This window comes from Diabrotica virgifera, chromosome 8 (genome assembly GCF_917563875.1).
Source record: "Diabrotica virgifera virgifera chromosome 8, PGI_DIABVI_V3a".
NCBI classification, from domain to species: domain Eukaryota; kingdom Metazoa; phylum Arthropoda; class Insecta; order Coleoptera; family Chrysomelidae; genus Diabrotica; species Diabrotica virgifera.
The window spans coordinates 107,040,570-107,065,117 of NC_065450.1; the positions used below are offsets into that span (position 1 = coordinate 107,040,570).

At 31.1% G+C, this 24,548-nt stretch overlaps 1 long non-coding RNA gene across 1 annotated transcript; it reads left to right on the top strand.

Annotated features, from left to right (window-relative positions):
• Window positions 1-963: 963 nt before the first annotated feature.
• LOC126890345 (uncharacterized) lies at window positions 964-13,639 on the top strand. The gene is made up of 3 exons (XR_007700286.1): window positions 964-1,141; window positions 1,383-1,399; window positions 13,333-13,639. It is a non-coding gene; the product is annotated as an uncharacterized LOC126890345 (long non-coding RNA).
• The last annotated feature ends 10,909 nt before the right edge of the window (window positions 13,640-24,548 follow it).

Below are 24,548 nucleotides of genomic sequence, written 5' to 3' on the forward strand. Positions count from 1 at the left end.
CTTAAATCGCAATATTTCAAAGTGTAGAATATACTGTTTCTTTATACACTGTATACTGTTTTTAAAAAATATATAGTGTACCGTGTAGAAAATAGTAATGGACTCAAGATTTTGGTCTGTATAGACACCTTAAAAGAAGTCTCGGTAGTCATCGTTTGACATATAATTAACTAAATACGTTACCAGAAAAAAATTCAAATGTACCGGAACTCATCAATATATGAGAAACTCAAACATATTACCGTTTTTTAAAAGTATATAGTGTTCCGTGTAGAAAACAGTAATGTACTCAAGATTTTGGGTCTGGATAGATACCTTAAAAGAAGTCCCGGTAGTCATCGTTTGACATAAATAATTAACTAAATACGCTACCTGAGAAAAATTAAAATGTACCGGAACTCATCAATATATGAGAAACTCAAAAATATTACAGTTTTTTAAAAAGTATATAGTGTACCGTGTAGAAAATAGTAATGTACTCAAGATTTTGGGTCTGTATATACACCTTAAAAAAAGTCCCGGTAGTCATCGTTTGACATATATATATATATATATATATATATATATATATATATATATATATATATATATATATATATATATGTATATATATATATATATATATTGATGCACGTTAAGTTGTGACTTCCGGTATACAGAAGAGGCTGTCCGACTTCCACATTTTCTACTAGGAATTATTTTTTAAAAATTGTGTATTTGGTAAAAGGGGGGCTTATAAAATGGGTCTACCTATTGAGGGGAAAGGATTTACCAAAATAAATTTTGTATATATATACGTATATACCGAAGCGTACATCATACGTTATGGCTTCCATATATAGGGTAGTTCAAGGCGCGTTGTCACTTCCAGCGGTGTTGTCATATTTTGGAAGTCACAACGACTCGTCTGCTAGATTTACCTCCTATTTTGAGCGTAATGTGTGATCTTTTGAAACTTTTACTGTGAATACAGTTGTCTGTGTTTTAAAGTTGTCTATTTAAATTAAAATATTGATATTCTTTTGATTATACAGGTTTACAAAAAAATACATTTCGGACTATTTGACGAAACCATATGACTAGGGGGGTTTTTGGGGTCGCTGGTTACGAATCCGGGGTTCGCTAACCTCTATCACGTCAGGTAAAGGTTATTTCAAGGACAAATCAAGATAAATCGACAGTCGCTCTGAAAAAGTATATTAGGAGGGTTTTGGGGTCGCTTATAACGAATCCCGGATCCGCTGACCTCTATCACGTGTAGCTGAAGGTCATTTCGAGGTCACATCAAGATAAATCAACACAATCGCTGTGAAAAAGTATATTAGGGTGTTTTTGGGGTCCCTGATCACAAAACTGGGGCCCGTTGAGCTCAACCACGTCAGGTAAAGGCCATTTCAAGGTCAAATCAATTTTGTTAACTCCTCCTGATTTGAACTTGAAATGACCTTTACATGACGTAGTAGAGCTCAACGGACCGCAGTTTTCATGATCAGCGACCCCAAAACTCCCTATACTTTCAGAGCAATTGTGTCAATTTGTTGATTTGACCTTAAAATGACGTTGAACTAGACGAGATAGAGGTCAGCGGACTCCGGATTCATTTTCAGCGACCCCAAGAACCCCCTAATATACTTTTTCAGAGCGACTGTCGATTTATCTTGATTTGACCTTGAAATGACCTTTACCTGACGCGATAGAGGTGAGCAGACCCCGGATTTGTGATCAGCCACTCCAAAAACCCCCTTGTCATATGGTTTCGTCAAATTGTCCGAAATTTAGTTTTTTTTGTAAACCTGTGTTATTTATGATAATATGATTGATATTTATTTTAACAAAAATACTAATATATTATTATTGCTGTAAAATGGATTTATTGGAATTAATTAAAAAAGTGTTAATAGTAAGTCATTTATTTATGAAAATTATATCAAAAATGTTAATAAATAAATTTGAACTTATAGAAAATTTTAATATTTTAGATTTTATTACAGGCACCGTCCTTTTAATTTTTGATGTACCAATAATAATATGTAATAAAAAATTAAATGGCTAAACCCTCCAGGTGGGGATTACCCGCTAAAAAGCTATTTAGATCCATCTTTTTCGAGCAGATTTTTCCCAATCTGCTACTCGATACTATTGACTATGCTTCTCCATTTCTTTCTATCCTCTTTTGTTTTTCTGCTAGTCTCTAATTCCTGCCCTATATAAATCTTCCTTTAATTCCTGTAACCATTTATTCTAGTTCCTCCGCGTCTCCTTCTAACTCCGGGTCTCCATTGTAAAATTGAGTTTATAGTTGTTGCGCTACCTGCTCTCCATATATGCCCCAACAATCCAACTCTGTGCCCAAATCTGAAAATCTGGAATAATATCTACCCGGGTCGAAACATTTTTTTTAATATATGAAAATAGTTATTTATGAAACGGAGTGAGTGCTATACATCGCGTAAGTTCGCAAAAAGTACTTCACGCACAATTTCATACAATATTTTATCTACGATAAACAAATAAAAATACTGTAACTCTTCGTCACTGGAATTCATTTCTATTCTACAATTCTTAGAACTGTGACATATAAAAATTCTAATTTCTTTCAAACCACAAAACTGTCAAATTTTTTTTTGTAATTTATTGCTCATTATGTCATCACCTCTCTTGTGCTCTGCACAAGAGATCTAAGGTTAGAGCTAAGAATAAGGTTGGCTAGGTGCTACGTTCTCTCGACTCTGTTTTACGGAATGGAAGCTTGGACCTTGAATGCGGCATCAATGAAAAAACTGGAATCATTCGAGATGTGGGTATATAGAAGAATTCTAAAAATATCATGGACAGAACACGTCACAAACAAAGAGGTTCTGAGAAAGGTGAATAAAGAAATGGAAGTCTTCTTCTTCTTCTTCAGGTGCCGTCCTCGTTCCGAAGTTTGGCTATCATCAAGGCTATGCGTATTTTTGATACCGTAGATCTAAATAATTGGCAGCTGCTGCACTTGTACCAATCTCTTAAATTCTTCAACCATGAATGTTTTCTTCTGCCAATGGATCTTTTACCTATTATTTTTCCCTGAATAATTAATTGTAGTAGATGGTACTTTTGTCCCCTCATTATATGTCCCAAGTATTGCAGTTTGCGCTTTTTAATAGTAAGCGCAAGTTCTTTTTCTTTCTGCATCCTTCGCAACACTTCCATGTTTGTCACTCTCTCCGTCCACGATATTTTCAGTATCCTGCGGTACATCCACATCTCGAATGCTTCTATTTTCCTTGTATCGATCTTTTTCAGTGTCCAAGCTTCCATTCCATAGAAAAGAACTGACAGCACGTAACATCTCATGAGGAGAATTTTAAGATTTAAACTTAGCTCTCTTCCGCATAAAACTGTTTTCATTTTGGTAAAAGTAGCTCTAGCTTTTTCTATTCTGATCTTGATTTCTTCAGAGTTGTCGTTGTTTTCATTAATAACAGTTCCCAGGTAATTATATTTTCTAACACGCTCAATTCTTTGATCATGTACGGTTATGTCAGAAAAATTTTGTGGAGATTTCGACACCATCATTATTTTTGTTTTTTTGATGTTAAGTGATAAACCGAACTTTTCGCTGCACTCTACTATTCTGTTTATCAGTGTTTGGAGATCTTCCGGGGTGTCTGCTATTAATACTGTGTCATCAGCGTATCTCAAATTGTTTATTAAAGTGCCATTTATTTTAACCCCTATATCTTGGTCAGCAAGGGCTCTGTTTATAATATCTTCTGAATATAAGTTAAACAAGGTTGGTGAAAGTATGCATCCCTGCCTTACGCCTTTTTTGATCTCGAGTTCCTCGGTTGTTTCCCGTTCTACTCTAATATTCGCCTTCTGGTTATAGTAAATATTGAAGATAATTCTGACGTCCCTTTTATCCAAGTTTTTCTCTACCAACAGTCTCATCAGGTGTTCGTGGCGAACTTTATCGAACGCCTTGTTGTAGTCAATAAAGCACATATATATATATCCTGGTTAACATCCAGGCATCTTTGGCACATGATATTAAGTGCAAATAGTGCTTCTCTTGTTCCAAGCCCGTTTCGAAACCCGAACTGAGTATCACTGATGTCAGCGTCTAGTTTTTTTGTGAATTCTTGTATGTATCACTTTAAGAAATACTTTTAGTGTGTGTCCCATTAAGCTTATTGTGCGATGGTCGGTGCACAGTTTTGCGTTTGTTTTCTTTGGAATAGTTACAAAAGTTGACAGAAGCCATTCCTTAGGTATTTCTCCTGTTTTATAAATGCAGTTAAAGAGGTCAACCAAAACATTTACTGTTTCATGGAAGTCTTAAATACAATTAAAACCAGAAAATTGGAATATCTCGGACATATTACACGTGGAGAGAGATACAACTTGCTCCAACTCATTATGCAGGGAAAGATTCAAGGAAAAAGAAGCATAGGGAGACGCAGAATATCGTGGTTGCGCAACCTGAGAGAATGGTACGGATGTACATCAAACGAACTTTTCAGAGCAGCCGTCTCCAAGGTCCGAATAGCTATGATGATTGCCGACCTCCTTCGCGGAGATGGCACTTGAAGAAAAAGAAGATGTCATCACCATGAAACGCGAAAGTTAAGAAAGAATATTTAATTATATGAAAGTGTGTCAAAAACAGTGAGAAAAAGTAAATCCCATTTAAAATACATTGTTACTTCATGCTTACTTTAAAGCACTGCTATCTTTAATGACAGTTTTCACAAACTAAAAATTTATATATTATAATATAGACATAGATAATATAGATATAGACATAGAGTAGATAAAAGTCATTTATTAATTATTAATTGATTATAGTCAGAAGAAAATTAGATCATGCACCCCTTGTTTTTTATAATTGTTAACATACTAAATTACATATCCAATAATTATTGTTATCCATTAAATATATCGATGCAGATCGGCCTTATATCGGATCCTCTTCTATTAGTCCGTTCGCTGACGGTAAAATATTGCAAAACCCATACATTTTAAAAAACCACTTAAGATTGACATGAAATTTGGCATACACATAAATAGGTAACATATCAAAGAAGAAAATTGATATTGTGCCGATGTTTTCTTTTGCCAAGCAGACATTCCGTTAACATTTTTAGTCACAACATAATATCAATGTCAAAGTATTATTAGAGCAACGCGTTATGGTGTCACATTTCTTTTAATGACCGACACACAAAATATTTTAATGACGGATCCCACACTAGAACCAGATTTTTATTACCTACTGCTGATAAGGTAAAGTTATCAAATATCACTCGTTGTCATCTCTGTGTTAATTTGAAATAATAAAATATAAATATTGTAGTTTTGTATTCTAAAATATTTGGAAAAAATATCTATGTATTTTTTTTTTCATTTAGGTACACATCATTTTAAGGGATTGTCCGGAAGAGTACAGGCTCAGTATATCGGCAAATGAATTTTGTTTTAAATACCGTCCGTATAGAGGAGGTGCTCGTTGGGGATAGGCGCAAAATCTTAGTCCAGTGCTAATTAAATGCATTAATTTTTTTCGAATTCTGAGAAAACTAATAAGTATTTTTGAAAAATTTAAACGCAGAATGAAAGCTTACATTATTACCGAGGCAGAAAGTCCCTGAAAACTTATATAATGTTTATTTTAATAACTTACATACCTAATATATGTTTATTTTAATAAAGATAATGGGATGAAAAAACAAGAGAAAAGTTAGTGTGATTTTTAATTTCGAATATTTCATTCAAAAGAAACTTTTTTTTATTCTAAGGGACTTTCGGTCCCCCGTAATAATGTTATCTTTCATTCTGGGTGTATGTTTTAAAAAATATTTATTAGTTTTCTCAGGATTCGAAAAAAATAAATGTATTTAAATAGCATTGGACAGAGATTTTGCGCCTACCCCCTTAAGAGAGAGTTTACTGTATTTTATATTATTACTAGAATTTATTACTTTAAACTTTTTATCGCTCTTGATTCATTTTATCGTGTATTTAATTCCATTCAATTGTAATTGTACATTCAATTTTTTTGTAATTTTTACACGTTTTATTACTTTCGAAATAACAATAACTATAAAATCGATTTTTCAGCCTACTTGGGTCAAAAAAATACACAATTTTCGGAAATTTCGTTAAATGAAAACATTTACCTACATTTCTTGTATTTAAGCTTTTAATAAGATTTTTAAAAATAATTTAGATTATTTAATAGATACATTCACCGGCACGAAAAACGGGCACCCCAAAAAATGGGTCATTTTTGATGGCTCGTATCTCCTAAACCTATTCTCCGATTTAAGTATTTCTTTAATATGTTATAGCCTTATTCTTTAACTATATCGCTGTAATAATATTGTTTCTAGACAGGTAAATTATCATTGTATACTGGGCGTACCAATCAAACTGGTTTTTTTTTTCAATTTTCACAACACTCTGTGGAATATTCTAGCCTTTATACAATATTGAAATTAAAACCCAACTATAGCCCCAGGTTTTCTTAATGTTCTGTTTGTTATTCATTCGCTTATGTTGGATAATAAAAAAGTTAGGGACTTTAACAATTAAACATGTTCTTTATCAATACATGGTGTTTCTAAATAAGTGCGACAAACTTTAAGGGGTAATTCTGCATGAAAAAATAATGATCGTTTACTTGATAAAGCTATGTCCGCAAATGCTTGCAAATATAAAATTATTTTGCCAAACGATCATTATTTTTTCATGCAGAAATTACCCCTTAAAATTTGTCGCACTTATATTTAGAAACACCTGTATCGATAAAGAACATGGCTAGTTGTTAAAGTCCTTAACTTTTTTATTATCCAACGTAAGCGAATGAATAAAAAAACAGAATGTTAATAAAACCTGGAGCTATAGTTAGGCTTTAATTTAAATATTTTATAAAGGCTAGAATATTCCACAGGGTGTTGTGAAAATTGAGAAAAAAACCCAGTTTGATTGGTACACCCGGTATACAATGAAAATTTACCTGTCTATCAACAATGTTATCATAGCTATATTGTTAAATAATAAGGCTATAACATATTAAAAACATTACTTAAATCGGACCAAAGCTTTGGGAGATACGAGACATCAAAAATTACCCATTTTTTTAGGGTGCCCGTTTTTCGTGCCGGTGAGTGTAGATTAAATTAGAAGTTCATTGTAAAAAAGGAAGTAAACAAAAACACGAGAAAAATGAATTTATATAAGTAAATAGGTAAGTAAATATTATAGATTGAAATAAGTACAGAAAATATATAATTATAGAGATATATAATCACTTATTGTACCTTCATTTAAGGCTAACTTTAAAAGTAAAGCAGATCTGCTATTATTCATGTTTAAAAACAAAAGGCACACAAAACACTAAGTACGATTAGGACCGCGAATCTACAACAGATAAATGTCTGGAAACCGTTACACAGGGTTGCCAAAAAACGGAAGTCACACCGAGCGGTGTGGTATACGAGCGACACTAGCGCTGGTGATATACCGTCGAACTAAAATCTGATCTTATGAGTATGTTAGATACGATATGACTTCCAGCGAAATTTTTAATATAAGCCTTCTGATACCATCTAGTAGCCAAATTCGTAAAAATATAGGCAAAACGTTGTGACTTCCGAAATCGGAAGTCATAACGGTATATATGAAGTAACAACGTATTACGAGAATCTACTTTGGAAGTCACATGGAGACATGTATCAATATATATATATATATATATATATATATATATATATATATATATATATATATATATATATATATATAAAACAAGGCTGAAATATTGGGGTAGCAGCAATCTCAAAGAAAACTCTTTATAATAGTTCCAAGCTTTCGAAAATGTTTATAATATTTATAAATGTTTTCCAATATTTCAGCCTTGTTTCCTAACTGTTCAGCAAATATTATATACCTGTTATATATATATATATATATATATATATATATATATATATATATATATATATAAAGCAGTTAGGTAATATTGACTGACACTATGTAAAATCTTGTTAATTTTGAGGTTGCAGTCATAAATTTCACGGGGCAGGATAAGTAAAACTCTTAGTTATTATCAAGCTTTCGCAAAATTTATTTGCTTCTTCAAGATATGCTAAAAAAGTTTTAGTAAATACAATAAAATTAAGACGATAAAAAATATTGTACATAAAAGCATAAAAAACTTACAACGTGAGGTTAATCCATTAAATTTTTGGCGTACATAACAAAAAAATATATAAAATTCTTAATCTAATTTCTAATCTTCTACAATGCCTTAATTTTAGATAATTTGAAAAGAGAAAAATAATTTGACAATTTAATTTGAAATTTAGTATGTCAGAAAGACATTTGTATCTGTTTATTATATTTTATTTTAAGTTGCTAATAACTAGTTTTTTATTATTTCTTATCTGCGTACTTATTATAGAATTTATGGATATAAGTAATTTGTAAAATATTAGTTTTAGCAATAAAGTGGCGCCAAATTTGAAAATTTAATTTTGAATTTAGTCAGGCAATTTAGTATTTTTAAATTAAAATATTAGTTTTCGTAAGATAGAATGTAATTATAGATGGTGCTTAGTTTATCTATGTCAGTTTTTTTATTGACACATTGATATTTGTTGATGCATACCATTTCGAGAAATTCCCTTTTAATTAAGTTGTTTTCATGTTTTAGGATCGTTGTTTCATTAAAATTGAATGAATGATTTTTACTGATTGCATGATCTATTAATGCACATGTATTTTTGTTAAGTCTGAGGTCGCTTTTATGTGATGTTAGTCTGCCTATTAGATTTCTGGATGTGTGTCCGATGTATGATTTATGACAACTTCATTTTTTTATGCTTTTATGTACAATATTTTTTATCGTCTTAATTTCATTGTATTTACTAAAACTTTTTTAGCATATCTTGAAGAAGCAAATAAATTTTGCGAAAGCTTGATAATAACTAAGAGTTTTACTTATCCTGCCCCCTGAAATTTATGACTGCAACCTCAAAATTAACAAGATTTTATATATATATATATATATATATATATATATATATATATATATATATATATATATATATATATATATATATATATATATATATATATATTATATAATATATGTATATATTATATATTATATATATACATATATATATATATATATATATATATATATATATATATATATATATATATATATTGTTATATTTCTATTTGATATAAAAATTAAAATTTGATAATTATAAACAAAATTCACTTTAATATAAAATATTTTTAATTTTCTCAACCTCGGGCATATAAATTTAGAACAACCTGTATACAACAAATTGTTATATTTAATTTTAAGAAGTGATTAGAATAAGCGTACGAAACTCGGAACAATGTGCTTAGATAAACAAAGTGAATGACGCGTACCATTATCGTTCTTCTCGGAAGGTCGATCATTAGCCTATGCTAAATAAAACTCAGTGAAATAGATGATAGTTCATTATCGTTTTTCGCGGAAGGTTTCGATCATTAGCCTATGCTAAATAAGACTCATTTGAAAGAGAGAATAGGTCATTAAAATTTGTAAATAGTTAGAAAGTATTTTAGAATGGGAATTAAATATTTTCTTTGGAAATCCATTAAGCATATTTAGAAAGTTTAAAAATTGGTTTTGAGGAATACTGCGAATGAGAGTTGGTGGTGGAAGGTTGATTTGTGAATCTGGAAGGGATATTTAGAAAGTAGGGGAATGAATGAAAAATAGAGAGCAGAATGTTTTGAGCTGTCGAGAAGTGAAGTCGAGTAGTAGACGGTAGTGTTCGAGGAGTGAGAAAGCCGGTGTAGTTCCGTGAGTGTGGAGTATCTATCGTGGAACGAGAAGTAGGCCAGGTCGAGAGTAAAAGAACCTCCTTGAGCCCAGAGTGTCCCGGTAGCTGATAGCAGTTTCGAAAAAAGGTAGAACACAGCATCACGACAAAAGCAGGAACGAGAGCTATTCGAGCTAGTTTTTCAAAGGAGAACATCACTGGAAGCCAGGACGAGGTTTGATCGCAGCCAAGGATAGCAGGAAAGGGTCTTGTGTGAGGACATTTTCAGATCACCAGGAAAAGGTCAGTCTCATTTGTTTGGACATGAATGTATGGGTTTTCGTATTAAATTCCACATAAAAAATTGAATAACATAATCAATAATATCAGAAAAGCTTCATCAAACTTAAATAGAGTTGTTCCTAATAACTCCTAATAGTTAAATGTTAATAAAAACTTTCAATTGAAAACCAAAAGGAAATAAGATTCCCATTTGTAAATGTTATGTTTAAGAATAATAAGAAATAGCAAATATTAAGCATTGATTGCCTTTTTAAATAAAATAAAAAATATTTTGATTATAATTGTAACCCATATGTGTATTTTTTTTACTCCTTTCTTTTCTATCCCGATTAGGAACCATTAAGAAATATTTAGAAGCCACGGAAGTAAGTAATTAATTTATAATTCGCCCTGAGATTGAAAACATATTGATATGTGATCTGGTTAATTAATTAGATTAGTATTAATACATTGATTAAATTAAGTAACATATAAGAATATTATCTCATATCAATAATAAAGATCACATCAATATATATATATATATATATATATATATATATATATACAAATAGTATCTTAATTGACTTATTAGGAAATACGAATTTCTCTATTTTTGGGTATAGAAGTCAAACTGGGGCCTTAAAGTACACTATTATCCAATATTCAAGCTTTCGGAAATGTTTATTTCCTTTCTCAAGAATTTCTACAATGCAATAAGATAAAATTTAGAACATATGTATGAAAGAATAAAAAATATTAATGAGTAACTTACCAGAATTTAGATTATAAAAGAATGTTGATTACAATACATAATTAAAAATACTATTACTAAAACGGCTGTTTAACATTTCAAACAACATAGAAACAATAAAAATTCTTCAGAAAACATTTTAGAAAAGATTAAAAAAAAAATGATTAATTTTGAAGTTTTAATCTAATTTTGATTGACTTTTTAAAATTTATTTATAAATTCTGAATACATGGCTGACAAAGACTAAATGTAACTATGGTCATAGCATATCGGTGTCTACATCTACAAGGAATTGAAAACATTTTTTGATAATAAAAATAAGGAAATGTTTAAAAGCAAAAAAAAATTAATTTTAAATATTGGTGATATTAATTAATTTTGTTAACATTTAATGCCAAATTATAAAGCGTAGATTAGAAAAAAAAATTATGATTTGATATAACTATGATTATTTTTCAAAAGAAAGGATGTAATTATAAATTTTGCTAAGATTGTCAATTTCAGATTTTTTGTTCATTGTGTTCGAACCTTTGCTGATATGAACCATCTCAAGAAAAGTACGTTTATGTTTATTGTTTTCAATATCTAATATTTTTGGATCATGAAAATTCATAATGTGGTTATTTTGAATAACGTGCTCTGCTAAGGCACATGAGGGTTTAAGAATTTTACAATCACTTTTATGAGATGTTATGCGACTAGATAAATTTCTACCGGTTTGACCAATATAAACTAAATCACAGTTTGTACTCCGTGTTGTTCATTTGGAATGTTATCTTTGATGGATCGGACAAGAGATGAAAGTTTTTGTTGGGGGTTAATATCATACGATCGTACGAATCCGATACGGGATCATACGATAGCTTTTCTTCCATATATCAGAGGTGTTACTGACAAAATCGACAGGATTCTTAAACCACGAGGAATAAAAACAATATTTACCCCCCAACAAAAACTTTCATCTCTTGTCCGATCCATCAAAGACAACATTCCAAATGAACAACACGGAGTTTATGAAATTCCTTGTGCAGACTGCCCCCGATCTTACATAGGACAAACCAATCGTAGAATCCAAAAAAGGATTTATGAACATTCCATATCTGTTCGCAATTCCGATTCAGTTTCAGCCCTAGGCCAACACCATCTTCATACAGGTCACAAAATTGACTTTGAACAATCCAGAACCATAGCCCCCATTCGCTTCTATAAACAAAGGATTATCCGAGAAGCTATAGAAATCGAAAAACGGCCAAATTGTCTCAATAAAAGAGATGACGGCATCCGTTTACCTTCGACTTGGAGACCCCTCCTAAAGAAAACATCGTCTGCTCCAATTTCTGCCGTCAAAAATCTTCGCGCCAATCCAAATCCCACTCCGAATAGTCTTCGCGCTAATTTCCACTCCGCCACGTCATCGACAGCCACGTCAGTCACGCCAGTCCACGGTATAAATAACCGCCCCAGCGTCAACAACAACAGTAGTGCAGTGAGTAGTGAAGTAGTGAGTAGTGAGTGTAGTGTCTGAAGCCTCAGGAGACTGAGACCCCGGACGCCCTGAAGATGACGAAAGCTCGGCCCAGAAACCAACGACGCGGTTCAACCCGGAAGCCTGGTGAGTTTATTTTTAATATTAATTCTTATATTGATATTGATTTTAGCTTTAAGTTTCATATATATATATATTATATATATGTATATATTATATATATATATATATTATATATATATATATATTATATATATATGTATATATATATATATATATATATATATATATATATATATATATATATATATATATATATATATATATATATATATAAATAGATGAAATAGAGAATGTGGAAAAATCCCCTTACGAACAATTCACACATCCAACATATATATATATATATATATATATATATATATATATATATATATATATATATATATATATATATATTGATGCACGTTAAGTTGTGACTTCCGGTATACAGAAGAGGCTGTCCGACTTCCACCTTTTCTACTAGGAATTATTTTTTAAAAATTGTGTATTTGGTAAAAGGGGGGCTTATAAAATGGGTCTACCTATTGAGGGGAAAGGATTTACCAAAATAAATTTTGTATATATATACGTATATACCGAAGCGTACAGCATACGTTATGGCTTCCATATATAGGGCAGTTCAAGGCGCGTTGTCACTTCCAGCGGTGTTGTCATATTTTGGAAGTCACAACGACTCGTCTGCTAGATTTACCTCCTATTTTGAGCGTAATGTGTGATCTTTTGAAACTTTTACTGTGAATACCTGTTTTACCGTCTGTGTTTTAAAGTTGTCTATTTAAATTAAAATATTGATATTCTTTTGATTATACAGGTTTACAAAAAAGTACATTTCGGACTATTTGACGAAACCATATGACTAGGGGGGTTTTTGGGGTCGCTGGTTACGAATCCGGGGTTCGCTAACCTCTATCACGTCAGGTAAAGGTTATTTCAAGGACAAATCAAGACAAATCGACAGTCGCTCTGAAAAAGTATATTAGGAGGGTTTTGGGGTCGCTTATAACGAATCCAGGATCCGCTGACCTCTATCACGTCTAGCTGAAGGTCATTTCGAGGTCAAATCAAGATAAATCAACACAATCGCTGTGAAAAAGTATATTAGGGTGTTTTTGGGGTCCCTGATCACAAAAATGGGGCCTGTTGAGCTCAACCACGTCAGGTAAAGGCCATTTCAAGGTCAAATCAATTTTGTTAACTCCTCCTGATTTGAACTTGAAATGACCTTTACATGACGTAGTAGAGCTCAACGGACCGCAGTTTTCATGATCAGCGACCCCAAAACTCCCTATACTTTCAGAGCAATTGTGTCAATTTATGTTGATTTGACCTTAAAATGACGTTGAACTAGACGAGATAGAGGTCAGCGGACTCCGGATTCATCTTCAGCGACCCCAAGAACCCCCTAATATACTTTTTCAGAGCGACTGTCGATTTATCTTGATTTGACCTTGAAATGACCTTTACCTGACGCGATAGAGGTGAGCAGACCCCGGATTTGTGATCAGCCACTCCAAAAACCCCCTTGTCATATGGTTTCGTCAAATTGTCCGAAATTTAGTTTTTTTTTTTGTAAACCTGTGTTATTTATGATAATATGATTGATATTTATTTTACAAAAATACTAATATATTATTATTGCTGTAAAATGGATTTATTCGAATTAATTAAAAAAGTGTTAATAGTAAGTCATTTATTTATGAAAATTATATCAAAAATGTTAATAAATAAATTTGAACTTATAGAAAATTTTAATATTTTAGATTTTATTACAGGCACCGTCCTTTTAATTTTTGATGTACCAATAATTATATGTAATAAAAAATTAAATGGCTAAACCCTCCAGGTGGGGATTAGCCGTTAAAAAGCTATCTAGATCCACCTTTTTCGAGCAGATTTTTCCCAATCTGCTACTCGATACTATTGACTATGCTTCTCCATTTCTTTCTATCCTCTTTTGTTTTTCTGCTAGTCTCTAATTCCTGCCCTATATAAATCTTCCTTTAATTCCTGTAACCATTTATTCTAGTTCCTCCGCGTCTCCTTCTAACTCCGGGTCTCCATTGTAAAATTGAGTTTATAGTTGTTGCGCTACCTGCTCTCCATATATGCCCCAACAATCCAACTCTGTGCCCAAATCTGAAAATCTGGAATAATATCTACCCGGGTCGAAACATTTTTTTTTTAATATATGAAAATAGTTATTTATGAAACGGAGCGAGTGCTATACATCGCGTAAGTTCGCAAAAAGTACTTCACGCACAATTTCATACAATATTTTATCTACGATAAACAAATAAAAATACTGTAACTCTTCGTCACTGGAATTCATTTCTATTCTACAATTCTTAGAACTTTGACATATAAAAATTCTAATTCCTGCCCTATATAAATCTTCCTTTAATTCCTGTAACCATTTATTCTAGTTCCTCCGCGTCTCCTAACTCCGGGTCTCCATTGTAAAATTGAGTTTATAGTTGTTGCGCTACCTGCTCTCCATATATGCCCCAACAATCCAACTCTGTGCCCAAATCTGAAAATCTGGAATAATATCTACCCGGGTCGAAACATTTTTTTTTAAAATATGAAAATAGTTATTTATGAAACGGAGCGAGTGCTATACATCGCGTAAGTTCGCAAAAAGTACTTCACGCACAATTTCATACAATATTTTATCTACGATAAACAAATAAAAATACTGTAACTCTTCGTCACTGGAATTCATTTCTATTCTACAATTCTTAAAACTTTGACATATAAAAATTCTAATTTCTTTCAAACCACAAAACTGTCAAATTTTTTTTTGTAATTTATTGCTCATTATGTCATCACCTCTCTTGTGCTCTGCACAAGAGATCTAAGGTTAGAGCTAAGAATAAGGTTGGCTAGGTGCTACGTTTTCTCGACTCTGTTTTACGGAATGGAAGCTTGGACCTTGAATGCGGCATCAATGAAAAAACTGGAATCATTCGAGATGTGGGTATATAGAAGAATTCTAAAAATATCATGGACAGAACACGTCACAAACAAAGAGGTTCTGAGAAAGGTGAATAAAGAAATGGAAGTCTTAAATACAATTAAAACCAGAAAATTGGAATATCTCGGACATATTACACGTGGACGGAGAGATACAACTTGCTCCAACTCATTATGCAGGGAAAGATTCAAGGAAAAAGAAGCATAGGGAGACGCAGAATATCGTGGTTGCGCAACCTGAGAGAATGGTACGGATGTACATCAAACGAACTTTTCAGAGCAGCCGTCTCCAAGGTCCTAATAGCTATGATGATTGCCGACCTCCTTCGCGGAGATGGCACTTGAAGAAAAAGAAGATGTCATCACCATGAAACGCGAAAGTTAAGAAAGAATATTTGATTATATGAAAGTGTGTCAAAAACAGTGAGAAAAAGTAAATCCCATTTAAAATACATTGTTACTTCATGCTTACTTTAAAGCACTGCTATCTATAATGACAGTTTTCACAAACTAAAAATTTATATATAATATGCCATAGAGTAGATAAAAGTCATTTATTAATTATTAATTGATTATAGTCAGAAGAAAATTAGATCATGCACCCCTTGTTTTTTTATAATTGTTAACATACTAAATTACATATCCAATAATTATTGTTATCCATTAAATAGATCGATGCAGATCGGCCTTATATCGGATCCTCTTCTATTAGTCCGTTCGCTGACGGTAAAATATTGCAAAACCCATAAATTTTAAAAAACCACTTAAGATTGACATGAAATTTGGCATACACATAGGTAACATATCAAAGAAGAAAATTGATATTGTGCCGATGTTTTCTTTTGCCATGGGGGTGACTTTCACCTCGTCTAGGGATGAAAAAATATACGTTTAAAATAAGTCCGGAAATGGATTAACTGACTAATTCTAAGGAACTATTGTTCTTTTTTGTTCTTTTTTCAACAAAAAAAAAACACGTTTTAACGGTTTCTTTGCAATTAACTCAAAAAGTAAGTATTTTATCGAAAAAAACATTCTTAAGAAAAATACAGCCCATAAAAAAATGGTGTACTTATGTATGAGATCCCCAGACCCAGTAAAAGAAGAGTTGTAACTAATGACAAATAGGTTCATACACGTCAAATTTCAAATTGAATATTCCAACGTGAAGTGTCAAAAACTAAAGCATTTTTTGGGGAACACTCATTACAACTTTTTTGTAGTGTTTAAAAAAAGGTTAAAAAGTTTTTAGCATTAAATTAAGGAAGTTAGCAAATAAAATTTATCGTCACCACTTCACAAGTTGATTTACTCGTGTATGTATTGTTTATAAATATGATCTGTAAGTTTCATTGGTTCAAAGTGCTTATTTTTGAAGGGTATGTAATTGAAAGGGATTGAACTAGTCACTAACCAACTGTGTATGCCAATTTTGAACAGCCATATCTTAACCAATATTTGTCTCAAAGAAAAAAACATAATCCTAAATATTTAGAAAAGCAAAACCTACATTTTTTACACTTTGTAATTTTTGGTAGCACTAATAAATTTTATGTCATTTTGAAAAAAAAAGCATCTCTTTCAAAATTTAAACAATTTTACTTTAAAACCCAATTTTTTCAAAAATTAGCCCTTTACTTAGCCCGAATTAAGGGGTGATTTTCGGAGTTTTTTAAGAAAAATAGGACCTACTTTATTTTGAAAGTATCTTTCTTAATTTTAACGCTAGAAACTTTTTTAGAAAACATAAAAAAGATTTTTTTAAAACTTTAAAAAGTTGTAATAAGTTTTCTCAGAACAGTGTATCAATTTTTAGTTGCTATCATTTTTTGGTTATTTCACGTGAAATTATTCATTTTTAAATTTGACGAATATGAACCTCTTTCCTGTTTTACATTAGCTACAAAGCTACAACTTTGCTTCTACTGATTCTAAAAAGTTATACGTACATCAATTTTGTTACTTTATAAGCTATATTTTTAATGTTTTTCATGATAACATACCTACTTACTTTTTGAGTTATTGGCAAAAAACCGTATAAAAGTGTTTTTTGTTGAAAAATTGACATATCGACTAGCCAATAACTCAAAAAGTATTAACTTAGTGAAAAATTCTATACCGGGTGGTGAATTGGAAAGCGGGCCATAGGAAACTCAATGTAAAATTCTAAGCTGTTAAATTCCTGCTTCCCTAATTATTTTACATCAAAAGTCATCAGAAACTATTTGTAGAGAATTGAAATCTCTATTGAAAACAACTGTTAATATTGTTCTATGAACAATAATTATTCAAAATTTTGTAAAATATAATACAATTTTCAGAGTAATACGCCAAAGCTAGGCCACACACAATACAATAATGTGTATAAGATTGCATTTGTTGACAATGAATTTATTATATTAACAATTAGAACTGTCAATTTTTTAAATTATTTTATCATTTTTTGTTTAAAACACAATAAAGTTGATAAGATACCCTTAGTTAAGGAGAAAGTATTAATAATAAAGATATTTTCTTCAGTCAATAATGTGCTCACTGTCAGTTAAATAGTAACGTGTGGCCTAACATACCCACACATACCTACTGCGGTAAATACATTATATTTTTCAAAATTTTGGAATGTGTTTAAATCGTAGAACAATTGTAACTTCTGTTTTTAATACAGATTTCAATCCTCTACAAATAACTTCTCATGACTTTTGATGTAAAATAGATAGGGAAGCAGGAATTCAACAGTTTAGAATTTTACATTGAGTTTCCTATGGCCCGTTTTCCGATTCACCACCCGGTATAACAGAAGTTGCTTAGAATTAGTATGTTTATCCATTTCCGAACTTATTTTGAACGTATATTTTTCCCCTCCGATTAGAGGAGAAACTCAACCCCCAGGGCAAAGTTTTCTTTTCACTTTTTTTTCTTTTACATGGGTCCTATGTGTAAGATAAATTTCACGTCAATCCGTTCTTTAAAATTTGGAGCAAAAACCGTTAATGAACTATACTATCTCCGTAAGATCGTAAAAAACGAATCAGAATATTTTTCCTATCGACTAAGATACAACCTGGAATACCTACTTTCAATACACCAATAATAATTATTATTGAGTTTTTTATAAATGCATAAAAGCGTAATATTTTGGTGCATATTTCAATTCAACTGTTTTTATTTAATGTATTTCTCCACGAGTTTACAGCAAAAATCTTGATAATTATGTTTGTTTTGACTGTTTTGTTTGTATAATTATTGTTTTATCATACAGTCAAAGTCTCCCTTCAATCCCAAACATTTTTAAAAGAAAATACAATTTTTATTGGATATGTTCAATCAAGCAGACATTCCGTTAACATTTTTAGTCACAACATAATATCAATGTTAAAGTATTATTAGAGCAACGCGTTATGGTGTCACATTTCTTTTAATGACCGACACACAAAATATTTTAATGACGGATCCCACATTAGAACCAGATTTTTATTACCTACTGCTGATAAGGTAAAGAGTTATGTTATCAAATATCACTCGTTGTCATCTCTGTGTTAATTTGAAATAATAAAATGTAAATATTGTAGTTTTGTATTCTAAAATATTTGGAAAAAATACCTATGTATTTTTTTTTTTCATTTAGGTACACATCATTTTAAGGGATTGTCCGGAAGAGTACAGGCTCAATATATCGGCAAATGAATTTTGTTTTAAATACCGTCCGTATAGAGGAGGTGCTCGTTGGGGATAGGCGCAAAATCTTAGTCCAGTGCTAATTAAATGCATTAATTTTTTTCGAATTCTGAGAAAACTAATAAGTATTTTTGAAAAATTTAAACGCAGAATGGAAGCTTACATTATTACCGAGGGCAGAAAGTCCCTGAAAACTTATATAATGTTTATTTTAATAACTTATATACCTAATATATGTTTATTTTAATAAAGATAATGGGATGAAAAAACAAGAGAAAAGTTAGTGTGATTTTTAATTTCGAATATTTCATTCAAAAGAAACTTTTTTTTATTCTAAGGGACTTTCGGTCCCCCGTAATAATGTTATGTTTCATTCTGGGTGTATGTTTTAAAAAATATTTATTAGTTTTCTCAGGATTCGAAAAAAATAAATGTATTTAAATAGCATTGGACAGAGATTTTGCGCCTACCCCCTTAAGAGAGAGTTTACTGTAGTTTATATTATTACTAGAATTTATTACTTTAAACTTTTTATCGCTCTTGATTCATTTTATCGTATATTTAATTCCATTCAATTGTAATTGTACATTCAATTTTTTTGTAATTTTTACACGTTTTATTACTTTCGAAATAACAATAACTATAAAATCGATTTTTCAGCCTACTTGGGTCAAAAAAATACACAATTTTCGGAAATTTCGGTAAATGAGAACATTTACCTACATTTCTTGTATTTAAGCTTTTAATAAGATTTTTAAAAATAATTTAGATTATTTAATAGATACATTCACCGGCACGAAAAACGGGCACCTCAAAAAATGGGTCATTTTTGATGGCTCGTATCTCCTAAACCTATTCTCCGATTTAAGTATTTCTTTAATATGTTATAGCCTTATTCTTTAACTATATCGCTGTAATAATATTGTTTCTAGACAGGTAAATTATCATTGTATACTGGGCGTACCAATCCAACTGTTCTTTTTTCAATTTTCACAACACTCTGTGGAATATTCTAGCATTTATACAATATTGAAATTAAAACCCAACTATAGCCCCAGGTTTTCTTAATGTTCTGTTTGTTATTCATTCGCTTATGTTGGATAATAAAAAAGTTAGGGACTTTAACAACTAAACATGTTCTTTATCAATACATGGTGTTTCTAAATAAGTGCGACAAACTTTAAGGGGTAATTCTGCATGAAAAAATAATGATCGTTTACTTGATAAAGCTATGTCCGCAAATGCTTGCAAATATAAAATTATTTTGCCAAACGATCATTATTTTTTCATGCAGAAATTACCCCTTAAAGTTTGTCGCACTTATATTTAGAAACACCTGTATCGATAAAGAACATGGCTAGTTGTTAAAGTCCTTAACTTTTTTATTATCCAACATAAGCGAATGAATAAAAAAACAGAATGTTAATAAAACCTGGAGCTATAGTTAGGCTTTAATTTAAATATTTTATAAAGGCTAGAATATTCCACAGGGTGTTGTGAAAATTGAGAAAAAAACCCAGTTTGATTGGTACACCCGGTATACAATGAAAATTTACTTGTCTATCAACAATGTTATCATAGCTATATTGTTAAATAATAAGGCTAAAACATATTAAAAAAATTACTTAAATCGGACCAAAGGTTTGGGAGATACGAGACATCAAAAATTACCCATTTTTTGGGGTGCCCGTTTTTCGTGCCGGTGAGTGTAGATTAAATTAGAAGTTCATTGTAAAAAAGGAAGTAAACAAAAACACGAGAAAAATGAATTTATATAAGTAAATAGGTAAGTAAATATTATAGATTAAAATAAGTACAGAAAATATATAATTATAGAGATATATATACACTTATTGTACCTTCATTTAAGGCTAACTTTAAAAGTAAAGCAGATCTGCTATTATTCATGTTTAAAAACAAAAGGCACACAAAACACTAAGTACGATTAGGACCGCGAATCTACAACAGATAAATGTCTGGAAACCGTTACACAGGGTTGCCAAAAAACGGAAGTCACACCGAGCGGTGTGGTATACGGAAGACGCTACGCGTTGTGTACATAACCTGTATAGTAGCACGGGAGCGACACTAGCGCTGGTGATATACCGTCGAACTAAAATCTGATCTTATGAGTATGTTAGATACGATATGACTTCCAGCGAAATTTTTAATATAAGCCTTCTGATACCATCTAGTAGCCAAATTCGTAAAAATATAGGCAAAACGTTGTGACTTCCGAAATCGGAAGTCATAACGGTATATATGAAGTAACAACGTATTACGAGAATCTACTTTGGAAGTCACATGGATACATGTATCAATATATATATATATATATATATATATATATATATATATATAACTTGAGACTGTCATTTTCAGGTTGGGCGTAGATTTACGCTCCTGTTATGTCTATGTCTCGGATGTTGTTTTTTGATGGAATGTGTCTAAAGATATTCAACCTCTCATCTTTACCGATGAGCCCACGGAGGTTGAAGAGGGCGAAACACATTTCTAAGAACTGGTGTTTGGATCTTTGATTCTATTCGAAAAAATTTTCCCAGCCTGAAATAGTGGATGTGTGAGTTATTCGTAAGGGGATTTTTCCACATTCTCTATTTCATTTGTTTGATTTCGTACGAGTGGTCGTTAAACCAGTACCTGTGGATCTTTTGATCACTGAGTGTGTTTCAAAGATCTACATCTTTTTTTTTTCATAAACATTATCTTACTTACTCTAAAGTAATTAGGGAATTAAAACTTGAGACTGTCATTTTCAGGTTGGGCGTAGATTTACGCTCCTGTTATGTCTATGTCTCGGATGTTGTTTTTTGATGGAATGTGTCTAAAGATATTCAACCTCTCATCTTTACCGATGAGCCCACGGAGGTTGAAGAGGGCGAAACACATTTCTAAGAACTGGTGTTTGGATCTTTGATTCTATTCGAAAAAATTTTCCCAGCCAGAAATAGTGGATGTGTGAGTTATTCGTAAGGGGATTTTTCCACATTCTCTATTTCATTTGTTTTATATATATATATATATATATATATATATATATATATATATATATATATATATATATATATATATATATATATATATATATATATATATATTGATACATGTATCCATGTGACTTCCAAAGTAGATTCTCGTAATACGTTGTTACTTCATATATACCGTTATGACTTCCGATTTCGGAAGTCACAACGTTTTGCCTATATTTTTACGAATTTGGCTACTAGATGTTATCAGAAGGCTTATATTAAAAATTTCGCTGGAAGTCATATCGTATCTAACATACTCATAAGATCAGATTTTAGTTCGACGGTATATCACCAGCGCTAGTGTCGCTCCCGTGCTACTATACAGGTTATGTACACAACGCGTAGCGTCTTCCGTATACCACATCGCTAGGTGTGACTTCCGTTTTTTGGCAACCCTGTGTAACGGTTTCCAGACATTTATCTGTTGTAGATTCGCGGTCCTAATCGTACTTAGTGTTTTGTGTGCCTTTTGTTTTTAAACATGAATAATAGCAGATCTGCTTTACTTTTAAAGTTAGCTTTAAATGAAGGTACAATAAGTGATTATATATCTCTATAATTATATATTTTCTGTACTTATTTTAATCTATAATATTTACTTACATATTTACTTATATAAATTCATTTTTCTCGTGTTTTTGTTTACTTCCTTTTTTACAATGAACTTCTAATTTAATCTACACTCACCGGCACGAAAAACGGGCACCCCAAAAAAATGGGTAATTTTTGATGTCTCGTATCTCCTAAACCTGTTGTCCGATTTAAGTAATTCTTTTAATATGTTATAGCCTTATTTTTTAACAATATAGCTATGATAATATTGTTGATAGACAGTTAAATTTTCATTGTATACCGGGTGTACCAATCAAACTGGGTTTTTTTCCCAATTTTCATAACACCCTGTGGAATATTCTAGCCTTTATAAAATATTTAAATTAAAGCCTAACTATAGCTCCAGGTTTTATTAACATTCTGTTTTTTTATTCATTCGTTTACGTTGGATAATAAAAAAGTTAAGGACTTTAACAACTAGCCATGTTCTTTATCGATACAGGTGTTTCTAAATATAAGTGCGACAAACTTTAAGGGTTAATTTCTGCATGAAAAAATAATGATCGTTTGGCAAAAGAATTTTATATTTGCAAGCATTTGCGGACATAGCTTTATCAAGTAAACGATCATTATTTTTTCATGCAGAATTACCCCTTAAAGTTTGTCGCACTTATTTAGAAACACCATGTATTTATAAAGAACATGTTTAGTTGTTAAAGTCCCTAACTTTTTTATTATCCAACATAAGCGAATGAATAACAAACAGAACGTTAAGAAAACCTGGGGCTATAGTTGGGTTTTAATTTCAATATTGTATAAAGGCTAGAATATTCCACAGGGTGTTGTGAAAATTGAAGAAAAAACCAGTTTGATTGGTACGCCCAGTATACAATGATAATTTACCTGTCTAGAAACAATGTTATTACAGCGATATAGTTAAAGAATAAGGCTATAACATATTAAAGAAATACTTAAATCGGAGAATAGGTTTAGGAGATACGAGCCATCAAAAATGACCCATTTTTTGGGGTGCCCGTTTTTCGTGACGGTGAATGTACCTATTAAATAATCTAAATTATTTTTAAAAATCTTATTAAAAGCTTAAATACAAGAAATGTAGGTAAATGTTCTCATTTAACGAAATTTCCGAAAATTTGCGTATTTTTTTGACCCAAGTAGGCTGAAAAATCGATTTTATAGTTATTGTTATTTCGAAAGTAATAAAACGTGTAAAAATATACAAAAAAATTGAATGTACAATTACAATTGAATGGAATTAAATACACGAAAAAATGAATCAAGAGCGATAGAAAGTTTAAAGTAATAATATCTAGTAATAATATGAAATATAGTAAACTCTCTCTTAAGGAGGTAGGCGCAAAATCTCGGTCCAATGCTATTTAAATGCATTAATTTTTTACGAATTCTGAGAAAACTAATAAATACTTTTTAAAACTTACACCCAGAATGAAAGATTATTATTGCGGAGGACCGAAAGTCCCTTAGAATAAACAAAAAGTTTCTTGATAATGAAATATTCGAAATTAAAAATCACACTAACTTTTCTCTTGTTTTTTTATCCCGTTATCTTATTAAAATAAACATTATATAAGTTTTCAGGGACTTTCGGCCCTCGGTAATAATGTAATATTCCATTCTGCGTTTAAATTTTTCAAAAATACTTATTAGTTTTCTCAGAATTCGAAAAAAAATAGTGCATTTAATTAGCATTTTACCAAGATTTTGCGCCTATCTCCTTAACGAACACCTCCTCTATACGGCCGGTATTTAAGACAAAACTCATTTGCCGATAATATTGAACCTGTACTCTTCAACGGACACTCCCTTAAAATGATGTGTAAATGAAAAAAAATACATAAGTATTTTTTCCAAATATTTTA